General features: G+C 37.1%; 1 long non-coding RNA gene across 1 annotated transcript in view; it reads left to right on the top strand.

Annotated features, from left to right (window-relative positions):
• LOC121109105 overlaps nucleotides 1-14,369 on the top strand; it is a 62,253-nt gene that overhangs the window by 35,672 nt on the left and 12,212 nt on the right. The window contains exon 3 of the long non-coding RNA XR_005844009.1: nucleotides 11,647-11,711. This is a non-coding gene — a long non-coding RNA (uncharacterized LOC121109105). The remainder of the gene's footprint in view (nucleotides 1-11,646; nucleotides 11,712-14,369) is intronic.

Raw genomic sequence — 14,369 nt, 5'->3', positions numbered from 1 at the left:
CCTTTGGCAAAATTAGGCTAATGCACAAGGCAGTGGACACACATCTTTGTATCCCAGCCTTTAACACATGAAGAAGTGTCAGAATGAGCAAGCACTGGGTACACAGGAGGTGAGTATGTACCAGCTAAAAGTCTGCAACCTGACTTTGCTTTCTTTTTTTATCTGAATTAGCACGCTTCCCCAGGAAATTGACTGTAGCTTTGATTTCTTTTAAGCCTTAACTTCCAAGGTTTCCAGCCATCACAGCTGCCTCTCTTCAAAGCCACCCGTTAAGAAGAGTGGACTGCAAATATACACTAATATCTTTGAAAACATGGAGCAAATGGATGTCTATCTCTGCTTGCTCTAACAGGGACAATTCCATGTACCCTACATTCAAAAATGTCAACAAGCAGCTAGGTTTCTGGTTGTAACAGTTATGAAGTGCTACCTTGGGTGCGCATTCAGAAGGGAGCTGGCTTTCACATTGGGCGTTTGCTCAGCATTTTTGCAGATGAGGTTGCTCAGGGGTGTAGCAGCCTAAGCCATTCAAAATGTGTATTTTGGAATAGCTTAAAGTATTAAAATATTTGGTACTTTAAGTGCCTAAATTATCTCTGTTTCCAAGCAAGGAAAACTTGGCTATATTCTTCTTTCTTATGAAGAGTAAGTAAAAGAACAAGATAGGCTGTAAGATTTTCTTTTGTACTTCCTACAATGTATAAGTTCTTTCCAGATAAGCGTCATTGTGGTTACATATATTGCATGTCTCATTCTCTCTTCCTCTGAGGAAGAAAGATGAATTTGTCTGAAATGTTTTGTGGATTTTTAAAAATTTATTTAGTGGTTACTTTGATTTCTGCAGTGCTTAGGAGCCCCTGCAAAGTCAGGGTTTGTGTGGGCTAAATGTAGCTTCAATGAGTAAGTAAGAACTTTCCTGATCCCACAGAAACCACAGTCGAAACATTAGAGGCAGGTAACTGAAAGCAGGAAAAGGAAACCGGCACTAAATCACACTGGTATTCTCTTCTTCCCAACTGCAACTGTGATGCTGATCTCATTCTCAACAATCTGATATTTCATAGTTTTCTCTTTTCTCGATTCCACTTGTGGTTTATATCGGGCTTTTCTTTTACTGCTGCAATCTGTATTGTTTATGCTATCTTCATTTTCTGTCAGCACGGCTTCGTATTCCTGCTTTGCTGTATTGTATTGTCATATAAATAACGAAGGAGGCAGCAGCAGTAGCAAAAGCTGAGCTGTGCTGGGTTTTATAAATTTCTCTTGTGAAAATTAAAAATCATTTCACTTACATAAATTAATTCGCTGGAGGAAAATCTTGAAATGAAAGTGAGTCTTCTTAGCACCTCAAAGGGAACAGAAGAAACATGCACAGTTTGGTGCTATTATGCCAGGAATGTATCTTCCATTAATTTCTAGAAGGATCAAGCACATAGTCAAACATCTCATCACAGCTGTACATTTCTTTATCCTGAAAACAAAATAACAAAAATTATAAATTAAAGCCAGGCACTTTGTGACACAATGCCATGCAAAAATCAACATGAAGTCAAGCTTTTATCACACCATTGTGAAATATATGCTCAAATAACTCATTGTAAATTACTTTGAATTAATCACTACTTTAGGAAGATGTATTGCATGATAACTCTCCAGGGCCTGTTTCTGTAACATGCTTTTATAGGAAAGCTCGATGTTTCTGGGAGATGAGCACTCCGTGTTTCTCATGAGAAATCGCTGGGATAGATATCAGTGACTGGCTGAGCTGCTTTTGTTTAGTGTTTTCAGTACTGGGCATTATGATTATAGCAGAGAAGTGCAGTACTTCAGAAGGCAAAGGGGATATTAAATTGTAGAGAAAGTGGAAGAAATGACGGGCCATCTGTTCTGTACACTTGACAGTATATTGTAGAGCTTGGTCAATCATTACAAATGGCAGAGGAGCACATTTAGAGGAAATAGGTGGCTGGGTCTGAGCTATATACTTGACGAGGAATCATAACCCCCATGGCCGTGAGCTGTACCTGGGTCTCTCTGAGCTCATAACACCAGACAGGACTGCTCACATTCCTCAGCAGACACAAATGAAATGCATCCTATATTGTGTACTCCAACTGACTTCCAGCTCATCCTGATTCGAGTTTCACTTGCTTCTTTGCCTTAAGCTGGACCTCTTTAATTAAGCAGAATGGCCTCCATAGTGAAGTTGTTAAGATACTCCCTTGGTTCTGCCCTTGGTAATACAGAATTTACAGCTCTCCGCCTCTGGTAGAAAGTTTACAATATTACTTTAAACCAAGCCATGTGCCAATATCACCTGGTGAACGTAAATGGGCAGTGGTGCTGCAAACAAAAAGCATTAACAAGGCATGAGGTGTTCAGTGGCAAGGAGGTATAATTGCACAGCTCCCAGAAAGTCATGTCTTGATTTAACAAGGATGGTTACAAAGCATTATTGGATATGTCTTGTGCCTCATTAATGCTCTCCAGTTGCTGGTCTGATTTTTATCATTCTGAGCTTGCCTTTAGAAAACGAGCAAGTTGGAACATGAAGTGGGAAGAGCTGCACAAAACTCCCCAAATGCCTACAGCCTAAAAAAAGACAAAGAAACCCAGTTTCTGTAGTAGTCCTGCATTCTATGTCAGCTTGTGCATTTTGAAACAAATAAATAGAAGTCTGGTCCATTCAAAACCACTGAGAATTTTTGTTGTGGATCTCAGCATCTGAATGATTTCTCCAAATGTTTAAAATAGAAGCTGCAGAGTTCATGCTATTTGTGTCAGGAATGCCACTTTTAAAGACTTACTACAATATATCTTGCAAACCTAGGATATTTGTGTACACATTATCTATTTCTGTGAGACAAATATGGGATAAATGACATAAAAAGTATGAGATAAACAAGTGTAGTGGGTTTTGAGTGAATAAATACTCAGCCTTTTTCAGCTAATTAATATCCCAGCATTAAAAATATGCCTACTTCATAAATTAGAAATCAAAAAGATACATTTGTTGAACCTAAGTTAAAAGATACTCTTTTTTTTTTTTCCCTAGGAAATGAGTGAAGAGATGTGATCCATCTTCTTTTACAGAAACATAAGTGAGAGGATTTGATTGGGTCCACAGAGAGATCAAACACGAAAAAGGCAATAAAGGGAGAACAATTGGCTGAAGCTGAATGAGTCACAGAGCAGTGCAGAACGATTTCCTTAATCTCCACCATGTGTTTCTGCTAAATAACCCCTTAATAATACTGTGACAGGTCTTAAATTGTTAGTCTCTTTCCAGATTTTATGATAGTTATAGGAAATGTAGCAGGATACACAACAACTGCAATTGCAGATGCTGCAAATTTACTGTCAGCTACCAGTTCCAATTACACCTGCATATGCTTTAGACATGAAACTAATCTTAATAATTTCAAAGATGCATGCATATATTAAGATAAAAAAAAATGTATTCATACTCTGTGGGATGGGCTATTTTTTACCAAATATCTGGTGTATATAAGTATATATGTATATATATATAAAATGGGAGTGTGAAAGTCTTCCAAGATATTCACTGACAGCTTTTACTCACATTTTTTTTTTCTTTCCCAGGACTTTAAATCATGAATTTTAATATTACAGAAAAAAATCAGATCTTATATTGTTGAATGAACTTATATTTTTTTCTAGTGCAACTGCATATATTAAGCTATCACTCTTGCAATAACAAAAATGTGCTTTTTTTTTCTTGTGATTTATGCTAAGTAAAAGCATATGTGGAGTTTCAGCTTCTTGCTGCTTAAATGTCAATGTGAACTGGCCAGAAGGTGGTGCTTTCAACCACATATGAGTAAATCAGAAAGGAAAATGTGAACAGGAGCTGTGTGAATAGTTTTCTTCAGTGAATAATAGGAATGCAGAGAATTTTGTGAATACCACTAAACCAAATGAAGCCTAAATGTGGGACCACCACAGTAAAAAAAAAAAAAAAAAAAATCAAACAAAAAACATCAGCCATGCTGTTTCCCATGTTTGCTTTAAGAATTACATTAAGAAAGAAGATTTCATCTCAGAAAGAGTGGTGAGGCATTGGCATTGAGGGACGTGGTGAGTGAGCATGGTGGGAGTCCGTTGGGGTTGGACTAGATGAGCTTAGAGGTTTTTTCCAACCTTAATGATTCTATGATTCTAAGATGACAAACTGAAGTTTCCCTTCCTCCTTGATACAGCTTGAGTTTTTGAACAGCTTATTTGGTTTCCACTGGTTGTCCTTAAACACACTGGAAATGATGTTAGTTGCTATTTTGAAATGTGTGCATTGCAAGAAGCATAGATGGAAAAGGCAAGTTTGATCCTGTAAAAAAAGCTCTTCTTTCTGTCCAGCCAGAAAAAAAACCTCCTAGAGAAAGATTCTGAATAGCTGGAACTATAGGATTAAATGTGCACAAAAGTATGTGCATCCAGTGTCCACCTGGACACCTATGTACTGTTACACCTCTGGCTTCCAATACTTGGCAGATCTTAGGGAGCTCCCTGTCTGCTTAAAGCTCAGCTGCTCAACTCCTGCACCTTCACTGCACTTAAAACTGTATCATTTCACCTCTGACTAGTTTTATTGCCCTCAACAGGGTTATTTGCATATCTAAAGTTTATTAACATACTTACCTAAATGTTTGCAAATTCAAGCTATTAAAATTATCTTCTAAAGATTTGATTGGAAATTACACTCCTTTGACTAGAACTCTGCTCTTAGCCTTTATTAAATCTCACTGGGTTTGCTTGACCTCTGGATGATCATTTCAATTATCAGCTCTCTTTTCACGTTAATTAAAGATTTGATGGGAGATTTGAGATAATGGTAAAATGGAAGAAAAATAAGAAGGTGCATAATAAAATACAGGTGAATATTTTTAGTGAATATTGACTGTATTAGTAAAAATTAAGCAAAAGTTTCTCTACAAATGGGTTTTTCATTTATTTTGATCAAGAAGTGTTTCAGGGGGTGGAGTACAAGCATTTTAATATCTATAGATAGCATTTCTTCAGACCAGCAGGATTAAATTTCTGTTCTAGCTCTTGAAAATCTCATTGGATGAGGTCTTTAGTTGCTTTTGTAAAGGTTTTTAGTGCTGTTGGTAGAAGCAAATTAATTTTGGACTTTGCTAATTGGGGACAACCGTCAAATTCTCCTCCAGAGATGAAGTGAAAGCTAAAAAGATCTGATATCTTTAGAAATGTTTGAAGGTTTTTAATCCTGAGGGTTCCCATTTCATTGTTTTCAGGGGAGGGAATGATTTTTCCCATTCTTGAAGAAAGTAAGCAAAAGTCTTATGTAATATTTAAACACTGCTTAAAAACAAGTTTCATATGTTAGTGGTGTATATTTTGCTTAACATGAATAGTAATCCAGTGGTAAAATCACAAAGTCCTTTCTCTGACTTTTTTTTTTGAGGGAAAGTTTTGCCTTTGTAAGGGTTTTAGACTGAGATGTGTGGTAATAGAAACTTTGGCATTTCCTATTAGTATGGATAAAGAGATTATTGCTATGAAGAAATAGTGTTAAACAATGTTATCACATTCTGAAGATTACATAGTTTATTAAATCTATCTAATCCTTATTAATTCCACACCTAGAGGATTTAAATTGATGGGATGCTTTAAAAAATACTTTGAATGCAAGATGAAATGGGTTATATTTGTTGTTCATCCAAAGTAGGCCCTGAACGCTCTTTAGGGAAGATCCCTTATCTTGCCATTTATATGTGCATGTGCCTACGTTATACTTGGGACCGTTAATAGATAAATTTTAAAAATACACCATAAAATCTGAGTAATAAAAAATTCAAGTCCACACCTAGATAAAATGGGACTTGTTAAGCCAGTGTTGTGTAACATGACTTACAGCAGAAATACCTCACCAACTGTGCCTCAAAGAGCTCGGTTCTCTCTCCTCCTGTTAAAACTGCACCTGTTTGTAAGAGATAGCTCTGCCGTATGGAAGGACACTTGTCACTGTCATACTTCAGTCTGTAAATGCTGGAAAAACAAAGGCCTCTTCAGTCTGGCATGTAGATATGAATATGTAGAAAAATCACTGTAGGCAGATTCAGCCCTACGCCTGTCCGAGCAGGGTCACTCTGTCTTCTGCCTTCATTGAAAAGAAGGTGATAGTTCTTTTACAAGGTGAACAAACCTAGCCAAAATGGTCTTATGGGAAGGCCTTTTCCTTTTCACTGCCTATAGTAAACACTGAGGACAAACTTTGATTCCTTGTTAGAAGAGCACTCCTAATCACAAGCCGAGATTCAGTCCACAAGCTCAGAAGCAGGCTGTATTGATAGCATCAGAAAAACATCAGAAGCCAGCAGAACTAATTCAATTTACAGTAGCAGACTGAGGCCGGTATGTCTGGCATGATCTGGTGAATACAGCTGAGGAATGGGGCACTCACTTCAAGGACTTCAGTAGAGTTGCTCTAGGATTTCCAACAGAATATTTTCATCAGAAAATTACCTTTTGTTCACAACTGACCTTTTCCCCAGGAACATGCTAATTTAGATGAAATTCTGGGCTAAGAGAGAAAAATGATTTCAAGACAAAAAATGAAAAAAAAAACATTTAAACTTATTTTTCGGAACATTCATTTTTCTTTGCAGATGTATTCTTGTATTACAAATGTTATACCTTTAGCATACAATTTCAATCAAAAATCAGGTTGTTTTTTTTTTGTTGTTGTTCAGTATTTTGTTTCAGAGTGCAACCTTTGGTGTATTTCACTGAATTTTCCCCAGCATTATTTTAATTATTATTGTTTTTTTCTGGCAAATACTGGATTACCTTTGTTTTGACTTAAGGAAATGAATGGAAGCAGCTTTCACTGTTACAATCCTTTACATGAAATAGAAATCTTGCACAATCCATTACTGTTGCTCACACCAGCAAGTATTCTCTCAGGACCTCTCTGCACAGATGGGAACAGATTCAATCTGCTTTTGTTCTACAGACATATTAGTGCAGAGCTGTTTTCTTTAAGGCAACATTCTGTGTCTGGACAATAGGCCAATAAGCAGTTAAGCATGATCCTGAGAGTTTTCTGCTTGCCATCTCCACCTACCTAGGTAGGACAGGTTTCCGTATCCCAGGTTTCCAAGCAGAGGTCATGGATGAAATGAGTGCTGAGAGCTGGGGATGGGCATGGGCATGGAAAGGATGAGAAGGAGATTTGTACATTGTTGGTATTGCTTGACAATACCTGGAAAGATACTGGAAATGTTAATGGGAAGGAAAGGAGCTTTTTGTTGTTGCTGTTGCTGTGGGTTTTTTTGTTTGCTTTTTTTTTTTCCCACTGATTTTGGTTTTTTTTGTTTGTTTGTTTGTTTTTGTTCTTTGTGAGAGTGAATGTTGGGAGCTGAGATTAATAATGTGAGAAGGAAGAAAACATCTGAATAAGTTCTTACTTCTGTACATGTGAGAGTTATTGGAGATACCTGAAGAGACAATTTGCACAGAGTGCTTCTTGGGGGCACGTGTTCCTTTTAGCTCTCTCATGGACAGATAGATGCTACTAAGGATGATGAGTATACCCTCTGTTTTTTTCATCAGCATTCATTAAACGCTATGAGACACCTCTCTGCTATAGTAGATGTGGAGTGAGAGAAAGTAGACATAATCCCAGATGCTAAGTGTTTGGGATCTAAATAATCTGCTTTGTCTTACTGGGCTCCAAGTGTGATAGCAACACAATCAGCAGCAGCTGAGTAGCTCAGGGATCATTATCAGCAGCTATCCATTCACAGCCTTGTGGGACTGAAAACTAAATGATTTATAATTACCATTTTAAAGTAAAACACATTAACTGAGAAATCAGGATTTACTTTGCTTTTGCTAAGCATTAGTGTAATTGAGCTAAAAATAAATAAATAAAAAGCTACAGTACTGCAAGGCTAGTTATGACTCTTTTCCTTATTTACTGAGTATATCAGACATTCTTTGGAGCAAAAAAGCCCAGAGAAAATAGGATTGTGATTTTAAATCTCAGCCCTGGTGAGGCTGCACTTTGAGTATTGTGTCCAGTTTTGGGCCCCTCACTGCAAGAAAGACATCGAGGCCCTGGAGCGTGTCCATAGAAGGGCAACAAAGCTGGTGAGGGGTCTGGAGCACAAGTCTTATGGGGAGCAGCTGAGGGAGTTGGGATTGTTCAGCCTGGAGAAGAGGCTCAGGGGAGACCTTAACACTTTCTATATCTACCTGAAGGAAGGTTGTAGTGAGGTGGGGGGTCGGCCTCTTCTCTCATTTAACTAGTGATAGGACTAGAGGGAATGGCCTCAAGTTGTGCTATGGGAGATTCAGGTTGGATGTTAGGAAATACTACTTTTCCAAAAGAGTGGTCAGGCACTGGAATGGACTGCCCAGGGAGGTGGTGGAGTCACCAACAATGGAGTTGTTCAAGGAATGTTTAGGTGTTGTGCTGGGGGACATGGTTTACTGAGAACTATTGGTGATGGATGGACAGTTGGACTGGACGATCTTGTAGATCTTTTCCAACCTTGGTGATTCTATGATTCTTTGATTCTATGATTTGTGATAAGAATGAGCAGGCGGTGGTCCTTTGACTTGTAGTGTATACCTGTTTGCAAGATGAATCATACCAGTGTAGTTAAATGTGCTGTTGGAACATTGGAACAAAGTTAATGATGTCCTGATCTGAAAACACAAGTTGTTATCCTTTATTTTGTCAGTGTTCCAAGACTAGATCCACGTGCACGTTGGACTAGTATAAGTCCAATGAAGCTCTGAAGCCAGGCACTCTGACATATTCTGGAAAGCAATATATTGGGATGCCAGACATCTCGATTTATGGAGGTTGCATTAGTTTTCACTCAGGTATTGAATGGGCTGAGTAGGGTATATTTTGTGCTGGACCTGCCAGACATGATGAGGAAGAATAACAGCTATGAAGGTCAGAGGCAGCCCTTGCTGTACTGACCATGACATGCTGGCGTTTTAGATCCCTGGAGAGGTGTAGAAGGTGAGTAGCAGACTAAGGACTGTGAACTCTAGGATGTGAACATCAGCATGATCAGGCATATTATGATCATGATATAATTCAGTGCTATTCTGAAGAGCAAAGGGATTCACAAGAGCTAGTTTCGTTCAAGGTCCATCAAGGTCCATTACTCCAGAGTCCACTACAGTGTGCAGAAAGTGAAGCACGTATGACAGAAGGCCTGCTTGGCAGAAGGGGGAATGTTTACACACAGAGATACACACACAAGATATGGAAAAGATATTTAATGCTTTTATCACCTCCATTTACAGTGGTAAGGATTGTCATCAGGTCTCCCAGGTTTATGTGCCTGGTAATAGAGTATAAGGAGATGATATAATCCGTACAATACAGTAAAATTAATTAAGCAAATTAGATGTACACCAGACTGGCACTAGACTGGATTTATCTAGTAAAAAAATGATAAAATAAATGAAAGAGAATACACTATTTAGTAGAGTAATTGGAAGTGAATAAGTATTCTGAGAATATTTTGCTTAACCTTAACTTTGCATGACCATAGCTGGGTAAAGGAAATCATGTGAAAAACTGTGACAGTTGCATTCTCAGATTAGCACCAAAGCAATTATTAACATTTTCCCAATTATACTTTACTGCCATCAAATTATATTTTTGTAGTTGCTGTTACTTTGTTCTACTCTTAAATAGCATTCAAGTTTTAAATAGCATTGAAGTTCCTCTTTACTCACAGTTCAAAGTGTTCCACACTGCTCCGCAATCTCAAAGTTCCTCAAAGTCTTTCATAATATAGTTTATTTTCTTGGCTTAAGACAAAACAAAACAAAACAAAACAAGTCTTTGTAGATGTTTATAAATTTAACATTAAGAAGACATTACTGAGTTTTGTTGCTTACTTTATAAAAATATGATTATGATAGAAGACACAATTAAACAGATAATTTGTCACATTTTTTATCACTTCTATCACATAATATGGAGCTTCAGCATTAATAGTATTTTGTAATTCCATTAAAAACATAATCATTTTTATATGTCACAATCTAATATTTACCACAGTCCTGAGCTCCTATCTCGGAATTCCGTCATTAGATCTTAGAGCACTTTGCAAAATTAGGTTAAGTGCCAGTCCTGATTTACAGAAATAGGGAGGGTTTATGTGACGTGTATGGCTGCCAGCAAACCAGTAACAGCTAATGGAATAAAATGAAGTTCTAGAGGGGTGTGTCCCTTGTAAGGTAACAACAATAGGGTCCTTTAGTAATTTTGCATGGTTTAGCATTTATTTATAAATTTATATTTTAATTTATTTTATTTTAGGTGTACTTTTCTGACATTGTAGTTATCAGGAATTTGACGCCCTGCAGGCTATTTTTTGTTTGTTCGTTATGCTTCAGCTGAAACTTTACACAAGTGGGCACCTTTGCCCAACAGTTTTGGAGAGCCTAGCTGGGGAGTACTTGAATTTTCAGATATTAGCTAACATTTCATCTGAATCTAGTCATTTTAATTTATTGCATCAATACTAATTTAACAAAAATTTGATGTTGGTTTCATTTTCTGAATTTTCTCTCTTCTCCAACTCAGTCATTCTGCTAATATACTGATTCTCTGCTATTCCACATCCCTACTGTCTGTATCGACAATTCAGAGTTTTATAAGATTTATCATAAATACGAAACTTATTAAAGTGAATAAAATACTTCAGCCTCAGCCCTGGTGTTTGTTATGACTTTCTTCATGATTTGTTTGTTGTTTCTCCTGGGTAATAATTGCCCCTGTTATCTTTATTTACCTCTTACTCCCTTGGTAACTCATTTAATTTATTGGAAAATAAATCTTATTCTTGAGCTTGACTTCAAGCAGAAATGTCTTAAAAACTATGTTCACATAAAAAAAAAAAATAAAAAATCCCAGACTCCAGAACTTTTCCTAGCAGGTCCTAATTGACTGTGCCTGCCTGTTTTGTTGCTTTCTTATTTGCACCATTAAAAATGTCTACGTAAACCTGAAGTTTTCTTTTGAGCATGGGAGTTTTCTTTTAGAATTTTACACAACTGTTTTTATGATATACACTCAACAACTGAACAAGTGCTTCATTAGGAGCCACAAATATACTATATCCTTCTAATAAGCATAAGCTAATTAATGAGCTAAATTATTCAATTTAGCTGACTATAAAAGTAGTATACTTTTAGTTAGGTCTATTGAATGTATTGTAACTATATAGCATCCCCCAGAAATATACAGAACAACCAACATGAATTAGTTTAAGAATTTTATTTATTTTAATCAAACTCTTTCTGCCTAGAACAATGTTAGAACTGAGTAGAAGTTGAAAACACACTGCATTTATTATGCATCAGGACAGTGCTAAAAGTAAAAGTACTTTTATAATAGAAATATTTGTGTTGAAAATAACTGTAGAGAAAAAATATCCTGGAAAGAAAGATTTAGAGTAAATTTTCAACCTCATTTTCTATTGGTGTTTGAAATATATAGGAAAACTTAAGGAATTATTCTTTTTTAAAGGAAAGTTAAAAGACTTCTGAATACTTCTGTTGTTACTTAGTTAATTTAAATGTACTCGATTAAGGTTTTGTACAGCTCTTGTTTTTTCTCCCATACAGGTTTGCTCAAAATGCGTTAGCAAGATAGATAGCATTGTTCTTCAGAAGCCACTGTGTTCCATCAGGTAAAGAATTCATATTTTGTGCTTTATAAAAAGTTGTGTTTTCTGCAGTGAAGGATAAAAGATTCAGGTTTCCTCTCTGTTTTATTAGTGTTACATAAGACTTTGGGGACATCACTCCAGAGACAAAAAGGGGAGGGAACACAATGACTGCTTTTAGATAAATTATGTACGTTTTAACCTCTGTCTCTTTTTATATTTATCACAGAAGACAACAACAACAACAAAAGAGAATGCTTTCAAGGCTGTGAAGGCTAGCACTGGAAAGCTAGAGAATGCTAGAGTTAAGAATCCACTGTGGGTTTTAAAAACCTGTGCTTTCTCCTGACCCACAGATCTCAGTGATCTCTTCAGTGAAGTCCTCAAATCTATCTCTGAATAAAGGGATATTAATTCTCTCAACATCTTGGCTATGGCATTCATTGTTGTTGTATCTATCAGTTTCAGAAATATGAGGTCACTACTACATTACTGTTATAAAGGGAGATTATTTCCCAGTGTTGCAGCTGGAGATCTGCTGCATAAAATAAGGACTGAATTTTCACTTATTTGCATTGGTTGATTTGGGTTGAAAAACCTTAAATGCTTAACACTACATAGTATTCAGTTCAGTCAAGAACAGCTTCCAGAATATCTCAATGCAGCTGTAAAGGATTAGCTTCTGCAAATCATATACTGGAGCATCAATTTACAAACAGTCCAATATTGCCTTTAGCCATCTGGGTTGGAGTTTAGTCATGCTGACTTCTTTCCTTTCCTTTTTCTCAGTTCTATTCTGGTAGGACAAAGGGCCTATCCAGACATACAACAAATTCATAATCGTCATCAAGTTCACCATCAGAACTTACATTAAAATACAGGGATCCCAGGTTGATCTGAGAAAGAACACCAGATCTAATTTTTCAAAGAAAAATATATTTTCTACTGGAAACAATGAATTCTTTTTTTTCTGTCTGGAATCGTCAGCAGAAATATTGAATCTGAGTCAGCCTTTCAGAATGGAAAATTTCTGAGGCACAGCCACTATTCAGAACACATTTGAGAATCAGCAAATGGTAGATGAGGTGATTTTACCAGTCCTACCTGCAATATTTTTTACCTATTGACCAGTGGGATTACCACCTACCTTGGCTTCCTCTGGATTATTTTTCAGAGGAGAAAAAATTTCTGGCCTCAGCCAAGTATTTTTAAGTGTCAAGTGGTTTATGTGAATAAAAAGTAATTTTTTTTTTCCCAAATACCATGGGAAGGGAGGGTGGTGGAGAAGAAGACTCATCTTCCTTTTTACATCCTTATATTCAGTAAGGCTTTTTTCTTCCACAGTTTGCAAGCTTGTTTTTCCAGTAAACTCTCATCTCAGAGATCTTTTTTGTTTTCATTGTCAGTTCAGGACTACTGCCCTTCCTTTCTCCTTGTTTTCTGGGTGACCTGAACACAGCTGCTGTTATATACAGAATAATTGAATTGGAAGGGACCTATGAAGATCATCTTGTCCAACTGCCTAACCACTTCAGAGCTAACCAGAAGTAAAAGCATATGGCAGTGCCTCTTAAACATTGACAGCATCCACCTCTCTAGGAAGCCTGTTCTGGAGTTTGGTCACCCTAAAAGTATTGAAACATTTCCTAATGCCTAGTCTGACCCTGCCTTGGCACAGCTCTGTGCCATTCCCATCCTGCCATCATTTCCAGGAGCAGAGCCCAGCACCTCCCTCTGCTTACCTCCCTAGCTGCAGAGAGCAGTGAGGTCACCTCTCAGCCTCCTCTTCTCCAGACAACAAAACCCAGGTTTCCTCAGCCTTTCCCCATAGTTCATGCCTTCCAGCTCTTTTACCAGCTTTTCTTCTCTGGATGCTTTCAAGTACCTTAAGATCTTTTTTTAATATTGTAGAACCCGGAACTGCAAACAATATTCAAGGTTAGGCTTTCCTTTCTCTCTCACAATCTTTTATTTTTTAACAGAGTACTTAGCACAATATAGCATCTAACGAGGTTAAGAACAGCTGCCTGTTCGTCTCCTATGTGAAAGGTCAAGTTGAGTTTCTGAGAATTGTACTAAAGCTAACTACTTTTTGCCATGACTCTGGAGCTCTGCACAAGTTTGCACCCAAGCATATGCCTGAGGATATACAGACTCACTAGTGAGCAAGTTTGCAGTAGGACCCGCACCTACAGTGAAACCTAGTGAAATGCTGACACCACTCCTTAGCTTTGTCATGCAAACTACTGTTTGGCTTGTGGGTTCCTATTATTTCCAGTAACTATAAAACAAGAGATATTAATGTGAATTAAAAGGTCCTTTCACTTTCATCTGCTTTATCAAGGATCATGATCAGCAACAGTAATTATCATCTACCATAGGAAAGAATTGTTATTCTCAGGTTTAGAGTGTGGTGTGATTTGTTTTTATGTTTGTTTCTTTAAACAGTTCAGCATCCTCCAAAGGAAAAAAAAAAAAATCATCTTTGCCTGAGTGCAATACTACCATTGCTTTGGCATCATTCAAGCAAAAGTCCTTATGATTTTAAATGGGAAACAGCTGCAACAAAGACATGCTTCATAAAAGGTTCTTGGCTGTGAAAGCTATCTTGCTTATCAGTCTGAGTATGGGTAAAATTCCTTATTTGTAAAAACGTTGGGTATGTATCTGTGTTGGCACTGC

The sequence above is a fragment of the Gallus gallus genome, chromosome 1, assembly GCF_016699485.2.
Source record: "Gallus gallus isolate bGalGal1 chromosome 1, bGalGal1.mat.broiler.GRCg7b, whole genome shotgun sequence".
Classification (NCBI taxonomy): Eukaryota; Metazoa; Chordata; class Aves; order Galliformes; family Phasianidae; genus Gallus; species Gallus gallus.
Note: the sequence above shows the minus strand (reverse complement) of the source record. Positions and strands in the feature narration are given on the sequence as shown.